Source organism: Lissotriton helveticus, chromosome 6, assembly GCF_964261635.1.
Source record: "Lissotriton helveticus chromosome 6, aLisHel1.1, whole genome shotgun sequence".
Taxonomy (NCBI): domain Eukaryota; kingdom Metazoa; phylum Chordata; class Amphibia; order Caudata; family Salamandridae; genus Lissotriton; species Lissotriton helveticus.
Window position 1 is genome coordinate 1,336,958,530 of NC_136067.1, and position 17,787 is coordinate 1,336,976,316.

A 17,787-nucleotide genomic window follows, 5' to 3' on the forward strand; every position below is an offset into this window, starting at 1 on the left:
GTAATGGTTTCATTGGCATATTTACAAGCCCCTTGTGCAATGTTTGACATTAATGCTGGTACAGAGATAGTGTAATGGTTTCATTGGCATATTTACAAGCCCCTTGTGCAATGTTTGACATTCATGCTGGTACAGAGATAGTGTAATAGTTTCATTGGAATTTTTACAAGCCGCTTGTGCAATGTTTGACATTAATGCTGGTACAGAGATAGTGTAATGGTTTAATTGGCATATTTACAAGCCCCTTGTGCAATGTTTGACATTAATGCTGGTACAGAGATAGTGTAATGGTTTCATTGGCATATTTACAAGCCCCTTGTGCAATGTTTGACATTAATGCTGGTACAGAGATAGTGTAATGGTTTCATTGGCCTATTTACAAGCCCCTTGCGCAATGTTTGACATTAATGCTGGTATAGAGATAGTGTAATGGTTTCATTGGCATATTTACAAGCCCCTTTCACAATGTATGCGTGACTCTGTCCAAGATCACAGTGATGGGTGAATCAAGCTTCAGTCACAGTGTGATCTTCATAAATTGTGATAGAATATAAAAAAAAAGACAGGCATATTTACAAGCCCCTTGCGCAATGTTTGACATTAATGCTGGTATAGAGATAGTGTAATGGTTTCATTGGCATATTTACAAGCCCCTTGTGCAATGTTTGACATTAATGCTGGTACAGAGATAGTGTAATGGTTTCATTGGCATATTTACAAGCCGCTTGCGTAATGTTTGACATTAATGCTGGTATAGAGATAGTGTAATGGTTTCATTAGCATATTTACAAGCCCCTTGTGCAATGTTGGACATTAATGCTGGTGCAGAGATAGTGTAATGGTTTCAATGGCATATTTACAAGCCGCATGCGCAAAGTTTGTCATTAATGCTGGTATAGAGATAGTGTAATGGTTTCATTGGCATATTTACAAGCCCCTTGCACAATGTTTGACATTAATGCTGGTATAGAGATTGTGTAATGGTTTCATGGGCATATTTACAAGCCCCTTGCGCACTGTTTGACATTAATGCTGGTATAGAGATAGTGTAATGGTTTCATTGGCATATTTACAAGCCCCTTGCGCAATGTATGTGTGACTCTGTCTAAGATCACAGTGATGGGTGAATCAAGCTTCAGTCACAGTGTGATCTTAGGCACATGATCAGAATGTTACATATAATGTACCATGTCTGTCTCTGCCAACAGTATGTGTGACTCTGCCTAAGATCACACTGATGGGTGAATCAAGCTCAGTCGCAGTGTGATTTTAGGCACATGATAATATAATAATAATAATACCGATATTTATATAGCGCGAACAGCTACCTCGCAAGGAGGTGTCCCGGCGCTGAGTAATCATTTTTCCAGGCAAAAAAGGGCGGAGAAAGGGGAGGGAGTGTTTAGTTATTCTGGGAAAAGAGCCAAGTCTTTAGCTGCCTCCTAAAACTGGCTTCCGTTGGAGCCAATTGGATGTTGGCCGGTAGGGCGTTCCAGAGTGTCGCCGTGCAGGCAGAGAAAGATCTGCCTCCGAGTCTGGCTCTCCTGGCGCGGGGGATAGAAAGCTGGTGTCGTGAATTAGAGCGCAAGCATCTCTCCTGATAGTATCTGGGGAGTCTAAGCTTTAGATAGTTGGGACAGGTCCCCTTTTGGGCTCTAAACGCCAGAGTTAGAGCCTTAAACTTGATTCTGCAGGCTACAGGGAGCCAATGCAGATTGCGCAAGTGCGGAGAGACATGCTGTTTAAAAGGGATGTTTTTTAGCAGTCTCGCAGCCGCGTTCTGCACGATCTGCAATCGTTGCACCAGATATTTGGGTAGGCCAAGGTAGAGGCCGTTTGCGTAGTCCAGTCTGGAAGTGACTGTAGCATGGACCACCGTCTTGCGACAGTCTTCAGGCAGAAGGGACAGAAATTTGCGTAGGTTTCTTAGTTTATGGAGACAGCACGCAGAGACCTGCTGTATATGTGGAGAGAAGGAAAGACTCTCATCCCATCTTACTCCCAGATTTTTCGCATTGGTGCTGGGTAGAGGAGGGAAACCCATTTCGGAGGGCCACCACATGCTTGGGGGGGGCCGAGTATGTTTGCCAAAAAAGATGACCTCAGTCTTACTCGCATTCAGTTTGAGTTTGTTTGCATTCATCCAATTGGCAACATCTCGCAAGCATCCCTTCATATTGCTGAAGGCTGCCTCTGAAACATCCGAGAAGGGGAAAATTAGTTGTGTGTCATCGGCGTATGAAATCGCCTTGACGCCCCATTTAGCAATAAGAGAAAAGAGTGGAGCCAGATAAATATTAAAAAGTAATGGACTGAGGGCCGAGCCCTGAGGGACACCACACCAGAGGGGTTTGGGTTTTGAAGAAAGGGGACCCAAGGCTACTTTCTGGGTACGATCAGTGAGATAAGACTGTAGCCAGCCCAGAGCCTTATCTTCCAGGCCTGTGTTTTTTAGCCTTAACAGTAGCCTCCCATGATCCACAGTATCAAAAGCGGCAGATAGATCCAGGAGCACCAACATAGCCGATGCCCCTGAATCTAAAGACCACCTGATCGACTCCGCCACTTCTATCAGAGCGGTCTCGGTGCTAAAACCCGCCCTGAAACCTGACTGGGTTTCATGCAGTATGTCTCTTTCTTCTATGAACCTGTTTAGTTGGTGCTGTATTAGTTTTTCGAGCATTTTGCCGGGGGCTGCCAACAGGGAGATTGGCCGGAGATTGCTAAGATCATCCGGGGCACCATTTGGTTTCTTTTTTAAAGGCAGGAGTGTGGCATGTTTCCAGCAATCGGGGAATAGACCTGTTGCAATGGATGTGTTCCAGATATGTAACAGTGAGGTGGTAATTGAGTCCGACATCATTTTCCAGAGCTTGGGCGGGCATGGGTCATCAGGAGCCCCTGATTTACATTTTTGTAGTTCCCTTTTGGCCTCGGCGAGGGAAATAGGATGGAATTGAGCTAAGGCGGGGAGGGGTGCCACATTATCATTTGTGTCAGACATGATTGTGGGCTCGGGACTGGTGAAGGTGTCGTAGACTTTCTCGATCTTTTTATCAAAAAAGACCGAGATGTCCTCGCAGAGTTTCTCCGACGGAGTCACTTCAGTTTCAATTGCCCGAGGTTTAAAGAAGGATTTAACAATTTTAAAAACTTCTTTGCTAGATTGCTCAGCTTGCTGAATGGAGGACACAAAGAACAATTGTTTTGCTTTTTTTATGGATTTGTGGAAAACACGCAGGGCTTCTTTGTAGCAAATTTTTGCTGATATGGAATAGTTTATCCGCCAGAGACGCTCAAGTTTTTTGCAATGACTTTTTTCAGCCAATAGCTCAGTCGAGAACCATGGGGCCGAAGGGGATTCTCTGCGTGATGTAGCGATTTTTGCAGGCGCGATGGTATCCAACGTATTACCTATCCAAAGATTTAGAGCCACAGCGTCCGTGTTCACATCTAATGACAGAGTTGGAGTAGTAGCTGAGAGAGCAGGGCAGAGAGTCTCTGCTGATATGTTAGCCCAGTTTCTGCGAACATAGGATCGTCTCCCTTTTGTCTGGTGGTGGGAGGGGAGGGAGAAAGAAAAAGGGATTAAGAAGTGATCCGTCCAAAGCAATGGTTGTGCGGTTTTAGCTGAACAGTCTGTGATATTGGAAAATATCAGGTCCAACGTGTGGCCTGCCTTGTGCGTTGGTTCCGAGATAATTTGGAATAAGTTCGCCGCTTCCAGTGTAGAAATAAGTTGGGTGGCTAGGGGGCAGTCTGGACTGTCAATGTGAACATTAAAATCGCCAACTGCAATAAAATGGGGGTGAACTATTGAGCTTTGGACTATAAGGTCCATCAGTTCGGTGGTATAGTTGGTGTGGCAATCCGGAGGCCGATAGATAATCAGGCCGGCTAGGGACAAATGAGGGTTAATTTGAAAACAGAAATGAAGCCCCTCAATGCCTGGGATGGAGGTAGGCGTTGAGGATGACAGTATATATTTGTCTTTGAAAATAATCGCTACCCCACCGCCCTTTTTATCGTTTTCTCTGTTTGAGACGCTCATTTTGTAGCCTGGTGGGACAGCCAGTGAGATAGAAGCTACACTATCCACAGACAGCCATGTTTCTGTAAGAAATAGGGCGTCCCAATCGGAGTCCTCTAATAGCAGCCAGATATCATCCGCATGCCTAGGGAGGGATCTGCAATTTAGTAGGGCGGCTTTAATGGTGATATCAGGGTGGTTAATCGGGGAGCCTGTTTTGGAATTTAAAAATGCTGTTTTAGGGGGCGGAACGTCGCGAAGTGTCTTGTAGCACACCGGACATGATCGCGGTGGTGTAACGTTGGCCAGGTCATACCTGGGCGCATGGCAGTAATTGTCTGTATTCAGAGCTAGTAGTGCAGACCTGGACCAAACGATCCACGTAGCGTCCCTACTCTTACCTACAGCGTGGCTGGCGCTGGTCGCGGTCCCGTCGCGAATGTTACATATAATGTACCATGTCTGTCTCTGCCAACAGTATGTGTGACTCTGCCTAAGATCACAGTGATGGGTGAATCAAGCTTCAGTCACAGTGTGATCCTAGGCACATGATCAGAATGTTAGATATAATGTACCATGTCTGTCTCTGCCAACAGTATGTGTGACGCTGCCTAAGATCACAGTGATGGGTAAATCAAGCTTCAGTCACAGTGTGATCTTAGGCACATGATCAGAATGTTAGATATAATGTACCATGTCTGTCTCTGCCAACAGTATGTGTGACTCTGCCTAAGATCACAGTGATGGGTGAATCAAACTTCAGTCCCAGTGTGATCTTAGGCACATGATCAGAATGTTAGATATAATGTACCATGTCTGTCTCTGCCAACAGTATGTGTGTCTCTGCTCACGCGGTTAATCCTAACCAAAGCCCCAGCATCACAAAATGGACGCTGCTTCCACAGACACATGTCTGGCCTCCTGCTGCTGACCGAAACTTGGCAGAGGATGCCTGGACAAAGGGTTTCCTGTCACAGGGAGGTGTCACACCACAACAGACAGGAGATAGTGGATTGTAGCAGGGAGGGTTGAAAGAAACTAGACACTGCCTGGGGCGCACAAGGTGTCCCTGGCAGATTCCAGTCAAACCGGTTCTGGGGCCATCCAGCCCCAGTCCTGGCGTGAAACTGGACAAAGGGAAAGGGGTGTAACCACCCCCTTCCTGGTCCCACCCATAGGAGGGACCTAGCAGGTAATCCAGACCCTTGATTTGGAATAAAGGTAGGAGCTGTGCAGATGCACATCAGATTAACCTGACTGAAACTTATGAAACGAAACTCTGGACCCTTCGACATCCCACTCGACGTGGAAGACTGAAGAATCTCCCTTGTGGTCAAGGAGTGACTACCCTGTGCAAACAGGCACCATCCAGCACCTCGACAATTGCTTTGTTGCAGTTCCCGCCGGAACTCAAGCGACAGAGATCGACAAGACCCAGCGTGCCTGCCTTCTAACAGCCCGATCCACAGTCCCTGTAGAGCTGAGACCCGTGGAGGCGACCTGAAGCGTGGGGCCGGAGATCTTGGAAAAACTATGAAGCGCTGACCGTGCAGCATCCGAGGCTCCCTCGAAGCTGTGCATTGGAGTTTGAGAAGCTCCAGCCCGAGCAGCTTTTGCACCGAAGCTCACCCCTCCACACTCCTCGAGTGCTGCGTGGGGCCCTTTTGCATTTTCCTGCTTAACGTGTTGGTCCGGTCGCTTGCCCGTTGGCTAGTGGCCCCAGTACCAATGAACCTTTGAATTTGCTCTGCTAGTCTGGTTGCTCCAGACTGGCCCTCGCTCCCCTGAAGAGGAGCACCCACTCAGACCTTGCTGGTCCGAGTAAGAAGCCATCTTTGAATCCTGCGTGGGTTGCATTTTCCAAGGCCTGTTGACTCCGATCTTGAAGCCGACACCGCCGACAGCGAGAGCCTTTGTGGGACAGTTTGTGATTCCTTCCAGGACATCCTCGGTGCCCCAGAGACCACGTGGCAGCGGAGACAAGCTTCACGACAAGCACCTGATTGCGCCCGACATTGCCTGGTTCCTTCCTGGTTCCTTCCTGGTCACTGGCTAGTGACCCAGACTCTGTCCCCTCTGCTTTCAGGTACTCTACATCTTCGATCCACCTTTGGATCACACCGGCCACTTCTCTTCTGGACGCCTGCAGCATCTTCATCTCCAGGCACCGTAGATCTTCGTGACGAAACCTGACACATTTTGCACCTGTGCACCCGCTTCCTGTGGGTGAGGTAACTCTTGAACGCCGGTGCTCCTGTAGTGGTTTACACCTCTAGTGTCTAAGTCTAAAGTTTTGTCCCTCTAGTCCAGTCGGAAGACTCTTAAAACTGTAACTCGATAACTTTTACGCACCATTGACTTTGCATTGGTGCATGCGTGTGCTTTCTGCACTGCACCTGAATCCCGCAAGCTACTCCCGTCCTAACTGCTGTTAGTCAAGTGTAGTCCCAGCGATTCTCAAGGCCCTAGGCCTTACCCCTGATCTATTAGTGATTGTTATACCACTTTTTTTATATATGGTTTGAGTGGCCACCGGCCTCATCCATAACTGTGCAACTTGTATATGTTATACTGTGCTTTTGTTTAAACGCTTGTGCTTCATTGCTCATAAAGAGTAGTGGGGATTATTCTGAGAATAAATACATATATTTTTATAATATATAACTTGTGTGGTGTCCTTTCATTTGATATTACAGGATTGCATATGGTAAAACAGCTGGCTTCACATGTCCTCTTGAGTTAAGCCTTTAGGCTGCTTAGTCCATACTACCTCTAGGATAGCTTGTCTATAAGGTTGACTTACAACCATCACCATAAGGGATTGTTTGGACTGATACAAGGTGCCCACAGAACTGTGGACATCATACATCAGGCCAACTTCTCACAACATTTCACTCTTTTCTGAAACTACGCAAAATGGCGGCGATAGGGTGTATCAGAGACAGATAGTGAGAGAAAGGAGGCAGGAGATGAAGAAGAGATGTCAAATATACATTGGTAAAAATACAGTGGGAGAAGGGCAGTAAATATGAGTAAACTTACTATGTAACATAAAAAGTTTGCACTCTATAGTATACGTATTTCATTATACTACAATCACTTCGCTTTTACCTTATAAATTAGAAATAAAAATGAATAATATGTCAACTAATTTTTAATTTGTAATTAATAATTTATTGTTCAGATTTCTCATAATTTAATAAAACTTGTAGCATGTCCTCATCTGGTATTTCATCTTCATTCATATATTTAATCTCCTCATGAAAATTGTTCATTGATGTTTCATCCAAACATTCAATAAATTCTTCACCTAGAGATTGATTCAAAAAATCTTTTAAGTCATCTTCTCTTTGTGATGAAATGGTGGTTTCAATATCCATGACATTTTCATTTTCAAGATATGTTGTTGTAATTTCAAAAGAAATTTCCTTGCTGTCCTCCATTTTAATTTCAAATTTCTTGCTGTAAATTGCAGAAAAAAGTAATCACTTTCAATTATCGTTTTAGTAATACATAACATAAAAGTAGTTTAATGAAGTATTTAGTTCTTTAAAATTAATTGGGCTGTGTATAGTATCAGATAGGAACTAGAAATATAAAGCACTGCATGTGATGAAGCCAATCTTAAACAATAATTATAACAGAAGGACTGTAAAGCACTAATGGAAAACATTTTCCAAATTATCATAAAGTGTACAACATAGTTCCCCTTACAAATTAACAACTCACCTTTTTGAATGTAGAAGAGTTAGTACTTTTTTATTCTAAGTCCAGCAATTGAGCACCCAAATTTTCTCTCAAAAGTACCTCAGACTGGGGTATCACAAAATGGCCGTGTTTTCCTCTCATTTAAGATATATACATAACCAATCAAACTTCATCACACACAAATACCAAACTAAAGTAATATTTTGATTGGTTCTAAATTTCAATACTTTCAAATGTGTTTTCCCCATGCAATTTTCCATAGGACATTTAGACATGGCTACAGCCTGAACGGATGAATGGAATTACACCAAAGTTGGCAAAATGATAGGTACTGGTATGTAGTAGGGCCTTTTCTATATTTCTTTGAAATTGCTCCAGTGGCTTTTATGAAAGGCAACTTCAAAAAAAAAATATATCAATAGGCGCACTTCGAGAGCTTACCGGTACGCGTACCGGGGAGCGCACCCGGCGCGCTACGGGAGTGCGCGAGCGGAAAGCTGATTGGCTGTATGATGTCTGTCAACATTCTTAACAGTTCGGACAGTCCGCCATCTTGTGTCTCTGGAAAATCGAGACACCTAAGGTAAAAACAAAAGGGGGAAATGATTAAAAGGGGGCAGGGTAGACACCCCCTAACCCCCTAGGTTTTTTGAGGGAGGCTTAGAAGGACCCTGAAGGGCCCAAAAACTTTTTTTTTTTTTATTTGCGGGGTAAGCGCTGGGTGCGTTCCCGGGTACGCTCTCCTGTACGCGCACCCTGAGCGCACCACGAGAGAAAATAATGCAAGAAAATAGAGTAAAAAAATAATTTAGAGTGCTTAGAGGTAGGGTAGCTCTGAAAAGAGCTGTTGTGTTATGTGGGTGTTTTTTGTACCTACAAGTAGGTACCAATGCAGAGTCTTATATTCAAGAGGAAAACTCTATTCCCCTCATCTGTAAAATGCACACCATCTCTCCTATACATGCCTTGCATGTTGTAACGCAAGTTGTTGTGGTAAATGGAACCCATACCATAGTCTCTGAGGAAAGCAGAAACAGATTTATTCACATGTTTCCTTGCTTTCTCAATCTGTGGACAAAATTGGTTGGACCAGTTCCATTTTTGCCTTTGGCAAATATTAGAAAATACCAAGGCAGTTTTTGGAAAAAGTGACATCAATTGCCCAAAGATGTCCTTTAAAAGCATTTCCAGACCTACCCCAGTCAAAGTGCCCAAGTCATTGCCACCACCGTGCACAATTATAAGGTCAGGGTGTGGTAAATGCATAAAGGATTTTACCAATGGTATCAATTGGTGACTTCTCAATCCTCTTTGTCCAATCCATACAATGTCCATATTTGGTAAATCAAGGTTGTAAATACCTCTGTTAGCTGCGTATTTTTGACTCCAGTGGACATAGCTATGACCCACAAACCAGACTTTTGGCATTTTGAAGGTAGATGTGCTTCTAGTCAGATGAGTTGTGGAAATGAAATGGCAGTTTGATTATGAAAAACGTGGTTGAGAATCAGTGCAGTTGAAAAACCAGAAATGATTGGTGCTTTCTTAAAAATCTCCACTGAAAAATAGGGTGCATGCTTTTTTTTGTAAAAACTCATTTCAATGGTTGAGAAAAAGTCATTTAAAGAAACATTGCAGTTGATTAGCTAGTAGATTGAAAGGTCAAACACCCTTGATGGATTCTTTTGCAACATAGTATGATGAACTTGTGAACTGGGTTCTGGGTTAGGAGGGAGTTACCATGGTTACAGGGTGAATGAGCACTGGGGGATGGGTGAATGTTATGTGAGTTTCAAAGTCTTGAAATGTACAACCAAATAAAATGTGCAGTTTGGTTTTGAATTTGTGTGGGAACAATTTTGATTGGTTAGGTACAAGAATATGGTTCTGAAATGAGAAAGAAACTGTGCCCTTATTCTGAGGCTCAAGTGAAAGAAGCATTATTCAGAGATTCTGCTTAAGAATATCTGTTGATTGTGACTGACACTGTTTTACATCTTCCAAAGCATTCTTAAAGGTGAGTAATGATTCTTTTAAAAAAGATAGAGAGCTTAAAGATTTTTGACAAGTATCACAGTGAGTGTCTGTGTGAATTAAGGAATTATTTTTTTACCTTTTTCCATAATGTTAGCTGTGTGTGCTTAAAGGTTGTATCTTTTAGTTTATAAGGTAGACTTCTTTTTAAATTGTTTTTTATGCTTGGATTCAATGCTGGTATAGAGATAGTGTAATGGTTTCATTGGACTTGTAAATATACTCCTTTTTTAGAAGCGCCTTGTGCAACCTTTAACATGGGTGGAAGCAGTGAATGTATGGAGAGGGATAGGAATAACAGATAGAAAACCATATGAAATGGTGTGGGAGATGCATAAAGTATTTCAGTAATGGCATCAATTGAGATGGAATATAAGATAAAGAGGGGCATATTTACAAGACCCTTGCGCAATGTTTAACATGGATGCAAGCAGAAAATGCATGCAGAGTAATAAAATTGGCACCCGGACAAGAATATGAAATGCCGTGAGAGATGCTTAAAGGGTTTTTCTAATGGCATAAATTGAGATAGAATATACAAAAAAAGAGAGGCATATTTACAAGCCCCTTGTGCAATGTTTGACATTAATGCTGGTGTAGAGATAGTGTAATGGTTTAATTGGCATATTTACAAGCCGCTTGCGCAATGTTTGACATTAATGCTGGTATAGAGATAGTGTAATGGTTTCATTGGCATATTTACAAGCTGCTTGCGCAATGTGTGACATTAATGCTTGTACAGAGATAGTGTAATGGTTTCATTGGCATATTTATAAGCCACTTGTGCAATGTTTGACATTAATGCTGGTACAGAGATAGTGTCATGGTTTCATTGGCATATTTACAAGCCGCTTGCACAATGTTTGACATTAATGCTGGTATAGAGATAGTGTAATGGTTTCATTGGCATATTTACAAGCCCCTTGTGCAATGTTTGACATTAATGCTGGTACAGAGATAGTGTAATGGTTTCATTGGCATATTTACAAACCCCTTGCGCAATCTTTGACATTATTGCTGGTACAGAGATAGTGTAATGGTTTCATTGGCATATTTACAAGCCCCCTGCGCAATGTTTGACATTATTGCTGGTATAGAGATAGTGTAATGGTTTCATTGGCATATTTACAAGCCGCTTGCGCAATGTTTGACATTCATGCTAGTATAGAGATAGTGTAATGGTTTCATTGGCATATTTACAAGCCCCTTGTGCAATGTTTGACATTAATGCTGGTACAGAGATAGTGTAATGGTTTCATTGGCATATTTACAAGCCCCTTGTGCAATGTTTGACATTCATGCTGGTACAGAGATAGTGTAATAGTTTCATTGGAATTTTTACAAGCCGCTTGTGCAATGTTTGACATTAATGCTGGTACAGAGATAGTGTAATGGTTTAATTGGCATATTTACAAGCCCCTTGTGCAATGTTTGACATTAATGCTGGTACAGAGATAGTGTAATGGTTTCATTGGCATATTTACAAGCCCCTTGTGCAATGTTTGACATTAATGCTGGTACAGAGATAGTGTAATGGTTTCATTGGCCTATTTACAAGCCCCTTGCGCAATGTTTGACATTAATGCTGGTATAGAGATAGTGTAATGGTTTCATTGGCATATTTACAAGCCCCTTTCACAATGTATGCGTGACTCTGTCCAAGATCACAGTGATGGGTGAATCAAGCTTCAGTCACAGTGTGATCTTCATAAATTGTGATAGAATATAAAAAAAAAGACAGGCATATTTACAAGCCCCTTGCGCAATGTTTGACATTAATGCTGGTATAGAGATAGTGTAATGGTTTCATTGGCATATTTACAAGCCCCTTGTGCAATGTTTGACATTAATGCTGGTACAGAGATAGTGTAATGGTTTCATTGGCATATTTACAAGCCGCTTGCGTAATGTTTGACATTAATGCTGGTATAGAGATAGTGTAATGGTTTCATTAGCATATTTACAAGCCCCTTGTGCAATGTTGGACATTAATGCTGGTGCAGAGATAGTGTAATGGTTTCAATGGCATATTTACAAGCCGCATGCACAAAGTTTGTCATTAATGCTGGTATAGAGATAGTGTAATGGTTTCATTGGCATATTTACAAGCCCCTTGCACAATGTTTGACATTAATGCTGGTATAGAGATTGTGTAATGGTTTCATGGGCATATTTACAAGCCCCTTGCGCACTGTTTGACATTAATGCTGGTATAGAGATAGTGTAATGGTTTCATTGGCATATTTACAAGCCCCTTGCGCAATGTATGTGTGACTCTGTCTAAGATCACAGTGATGGGTGAATCAAGCTTCAGTCACAGTGTGATCTTAGGCACATGATCAGAATGTTACATATAATGTACCATGTCTGTCTCTGCCAACAGTATGTGTGACTCTGCCTAAGATCACACTGATGGGTGAATCAAGCTCAGTCGCAGTGTGATTTTAGGCACATGATCAGAATGTTACATATAATGTACCATGTCTGTCTCTGCCAACAGTATGTGTGTCTCTGCCTAAGATCACAGTGATGGGTGAATCAAGCTTCAGTCACAGTGTGATCTTAGGCACATGATCAGAATGTTAGATATAATGTACCATGTCTGTCTCTGCCAACAGTATGTGTGACGCTGCCTAAGATCACAGTGATGGGTAAATCAAGCTTCAGTCACAGTGTGATCTTAGGCACATGATCAGAATGTTAGATATAATGTACCATGTCTGTCTCTGCCAACAGTATGTGTGACTCTGCCTAAGATCACAGTGATGGGTGAATCAAACTTCAGTCCCAGTGTGATCTTAGGCACATGATCAGAATGTTAGATATAATGTACCATGTCTGTCTCTGCCAACAGTATGTGTGACTCTGCCTAAGATTACACTGATGGGTGAATCAAGATTCACTCACAGTGGGATCTTAGGCAGATTAGTAGGATGTTAGATATAAAGTACCATGTCTGTCTCTGCCAACAGTATGTGTGACTCTGCCTAAGATCACAGTGATGGGTGAATGAAGCTTCAGGCACAGTGTGATCTTAGGCACATGTCCACGATATTATATGTAATCTACCATCTCTGTCTCTGCAAGCAGTATGTGTGTCTCTGCTCATATTATTTCACTGTATCTACAGGCCAAAAACAGGCCGCCTATATATAAGCAAGATATAACATTAATTAGCAAATCGTTTTTGACACAAAGCAAAGCATATGTAATGAAAATCAGCCTTTTGTTGTATACTAGTGTTTATATTGTTTACTTATTGTAATTGCTATGTAATATGTTTGTAGAGGTCTATAATATGTTATTTTTTGTTTACCACAGATTATAATCATCTATACAAACAAACAAAAAGATGCCTTCGAAAGCAAGACGTGAAAAAGTTTATAAAAGAAAATTAAGGTCTAAGGAAAAAGAAAATCAAGAACCAACCAAAATAAAATCTTCAGAGAAAAAGAAAAATGCTCCTGGTAAGCAAACAAAAAATGTTCTCAGGAACTTATTGAAATGTCAAGAAAAAAAACATTTTTTTGCAAACAAGAATGAAACACCTGTAATTAGAAATAAGACAGGATGTCCTTCTAAAAATGTTAGACCTGTACAAGGAGATTATATTTTGTATAACAAAAGAAGGAGCAACCAGTTTACTGAAATTCGTAGACGAATGTTTTACAAAAGAATAGTATCAAATTTATTAAAAAATGTAAAGAGGTATCAAAAAAAGACCGCTTTTTACAAGAAAAAAAACATAGTTAAGATTGTGGATGAAGCATTTAAAGTGAAAAATAAATTGTTTAGTTTAGTAATGAATAGAATTCGTACACTTGATAAGGTAATCAATGTGTTCAAATCAAAATGTAAGTGGAGGAGAGTAATTAATCGAACTAATTACTGTGATGTTTTTTCTGGAGAATGGAAGCATAGTTCAAGTTGTGAGCCATTTTTTAATGAAGAAAGTTACTTTCAGGATAATGATTTGGTGCATGCAAATGACACCAGTGGTCGAGCATATGAGGTGAAGGACGGTTGTCTGGTTGAAAAAGAAGAGATTGTGCCTAGAAATACAGAAGAGGTGTTAGCTGATGAAGTTTTAGGGAGATGTCCTAAGGCTCCAGTGTATACATGTAATTGTAGTAGTATTTGTAGTGTCCGACAGGAATCAATTGATTTGTTTCGCACTTTCTTACGGACATATACTAAGAAAAGTGTGAAACAAAAAAATTAACATTTTACAAGAGTTAGATCCTTGTAGAGTGAGAGAAAAAACAGGTTTGCAAGGGCATTCACTGGCTTGTCTTTCAATAAAAGTATGTCAGAGTGTTTTTCACCATTTTAGGATGTTAGCAGTGCATCATAATAAAGTGAGGAAATTAGTGAGTTGTATTATGCAAAAAGTCCAGCACTTAAACTAAAACAGTTAAACAGTGCTCTTTTGCATGGAACTGAATTAGATGTCAAAAACATTTGTGATGAAATTGAGTTTTGTTACTTTGGTGAAAAAGAGGTCAGTGCAGAAATTGATACAGTAATAGAAGGTAATGTAGAAGAGAATGTAGAGATTTTAAGTACAGAAAAATTCGAAAATGAAATTACAAAGTTTAAGGTCAATTCAAGTGAAAGGCCTAATTTTTCTTGTGTTTGTTGTCGACGAACTCATTATAACCATCAGACTAGATTAGTTGATTTATATGTAAAAAGCGAAAAGATAAATAGTAATGAGTGGAAGGATTTTGCAACTTATTTGTTGGTTGAAAATTGTTTTGATTTGGGCTCTGATCAACGTATTTGTAAATATTGCTATAATAAATTAAATGAAAACAGAATGCCTGCTAGAGCTGTTCATAATAATCTGGAGTTGGTAGACATTCCTTCTGAATTGATGGATTTAAATACCTATGAGTCTATTCTGATTTAATGTGTACATCCTTTTCAGGCTATTGTTCGCATGGAGCCTAAGAAGAGGAACCTTTGGTTATTCTAGTTAATGGTGTTCCAACAAAGAGTAAGAAAATCTGGCAAGAATTAGTGGATGTTAGGAAACTCAAGAAGGTAACGTTGTATCTGATAAAAAATAATCAGTGCTATAAAAATGTGTATGTGGAAGAAGAGGAAACAACTGTACAAGATGACACTGATGTCTCTGCTGGGCAAATAGAAAAAGTTGATGTCTCTAGAAGTGAAGAAATTTGTGAACATTATAGTGTTCATCCATTGCATTCCAAAGAAGTAATGGTGAAAGCTATTGACTTGTTTCAGATGAAAAAAGCCGAAGGAAGTCCCATTAGTGTATGGGAAGAAAGTTTGGAAGCTCGTTGTTTTCCACAGTATTTCCAACAGGTGAAGGTGGACGATATGACGACCGACCTGTTCAAATTCCTGCATCTGAATACCAGACTTCAAGATTATATGCAGAAGATCCAAGGTTTTGTCAATGCATTCCATATTTGTTCCATCTACTGTTTGAGAGTGACTTGTCTGGACTTTCCTATGCAGTAAACCATATACTGAAAAGTGGAGCACATCTACAAAATGTTTCGGCAAGGGATTTTATGGATAAAGTGAAACTACAAGACAGTGTTTTGGAATCTCAGCTAATTAATCTCATGGCATGTCAGCGTGGTACTAACGAGTATTGGTACCGTCGTCATGGGGAATTGAAATGTATGATAAGAAACTTAGGAACTCCTACATGGTTCCTCACTCTTAACTGTGCTGAGTATGCTTGGGAAGACTTACTTGAATTTCTACGAGAGGCAAATAAAAACATTGAAAATATTGAATACAAGACACCTGGAGAACTGTGCTCTTTGGATCCAGTTAATGTATGCAGGTATTTCAATCATAGGTTTGAAGCTATGATGTCTTTTATTACAAACAAAAAAAATCCTCCGCTTGGAGAGGTGTTGGATTTCTTTTGGAGAAAGGATTATCAAGCAAGAGGTGCTCCTCATATACATATGCTGCTATGGATTAAAGATGCACCAACATTTGGAACAGATTCAGATGAGAAAGTGATGAGTTTCATTGAACAGTATTCTACATGTGCTGTTCCGAAAAGTACAGAAGAAAACAATTTAAGACATCAAGTTTTACGCTTTCAAACCCATCGTTGTGGGAAATACTGTAGTCGAAAATACAAATCCAAGGACAAGTTCTACACGAAATGTCGTTTTGCATTTCCACGACCAGTAGCATCGAAAGGAAGAGTCAACAATTGTATGTCTTCTCTGCGACATACTGTGACAAGAAAATCACCCAAAAATACATACAACCTAAGAAGAAATGAGGAATCCAAATTCATAAATGACTACAACCCAGTCATTTTGTCCATGTGGAATGCTAACATGGATATTCAATATGTGGCTGACAACTCTATTGCTGTGACGTCTTACATCACAAAATCAGAAAAGGCGGAACTGAAGGAAATGTGGGAGGAAATTTCACATGAAAAGAGTCTAAGCAATAAATTATACAGTTACAGTTTGAAGATGTTGTCGCATCGAGAAATTGGAGCATATGAATGTTCTGATCGGTTATCATCAGCAAGTCTATATGCCAAATCTAGAACCATCATTTGGGTGAGTCTAGGTCTTGCTGCAACACGAAACCGAGTTTTGAAATCTGTACAAGAAATAGAGTATTTGGCGGAGAAAGAACCAGACAGTACAGATATTCTGAAGACAAACATGTTGGATACATACTATCCAAATAGAAGTACTCATCTTGAGAACGTTTGTCTTTATGAAGTTCTGCAAACCTATATTTTTAAAAAGAACTTCACAGAAGACATCAATAAAGGTGTATATGCTGTAATTGGTTGTGAAGGCTGTCTAGTGTAACAAAGAAAAGGCCATTTGATTAATCATCGAAAATTGAGTTGTGATTCTCCAGACAAAAGGGAATTTTATTACTTATCTCTTTTGCAACTCTTTAAGCCTTGGCGTACAGAAGAGGAACTACTTGGAGATTTTCTTACTTATGAAGATTCGTTCAATGCAACTAAGGATACGATAGAATGTCCTGTTTTTTCAAATTATCTGCAAATGTTGAACGAGGAAATACAGCAAGAAGCTACAATTGCAGCCGAGATTGCTAGAGACAGTTCTCAAGATAGTCAGAGTTCTGCTTCATTGAGTCAGGATCCACTAGGAGGACCAATTATACAAAATGAAGCTGCCTCTGTCATGGATGAAGTTGAAAGAGCCATGGAACAAGCTCAGGAGGATGGAATTCACTTAGAAGATTTGGAAAAAGAACTAAACGTTGAGCAGAGACAAATATATGACGAAGTCACAAAACACATTGAGCATGGTTTATCTCATGAGAAAAAAGAGTGTTCATGTACATCATTTGTACCTGCACAACTATATGTGAGTGGAGAAGCAGGAACTGGAAAAAGTTTCCTGATTAAAGCAATTGCAACTTATCTGCAGAAAACAACGGAGTCATCGCTCTCTTGTGTTGTTACTGCTCCAACTGGGTTGGCAGCACACAACATTAAAGGGATTACTTCACATCGCTTATTGATGCTGCCAGTGGAGCATGATAACAAATTACAATACCACAAGCTATCTGGAGAAGCTAGTTGTGAAGTTTCAAGAGTCCTAAAGAAAATGAAACTTCTTATCATTGATGAAGTAAGCATGGTATCAAATGTAATGCTTGCTTTTGTGCATTTAAGAATGCAAGAAATTCTTAAAACAGATTATGAAGTGCTATTTGGAGGCAAACACATCATTGTTTTTGGAGATTTACTGCAACTAACTCCAGTGAAAGGACAGCCAGTGTTTAAAATGCTTACGCATCAAGATACCAGGAAGTGATTAGGAAGCATTGGAAATGTTAATACATTGTTAAATTTCAAATATGCAGAACTGCTTCAAAATATGTGACAGGCAAAGGATGAAGATTATAAAAATATTCTACAAGATGTAAGAATTGGAAAACTAACTGAGCATGGCAAAGAAGCTTTACATGGACGATTAATTTCAAATTTGTTTCCAAATGAAAATATTCTC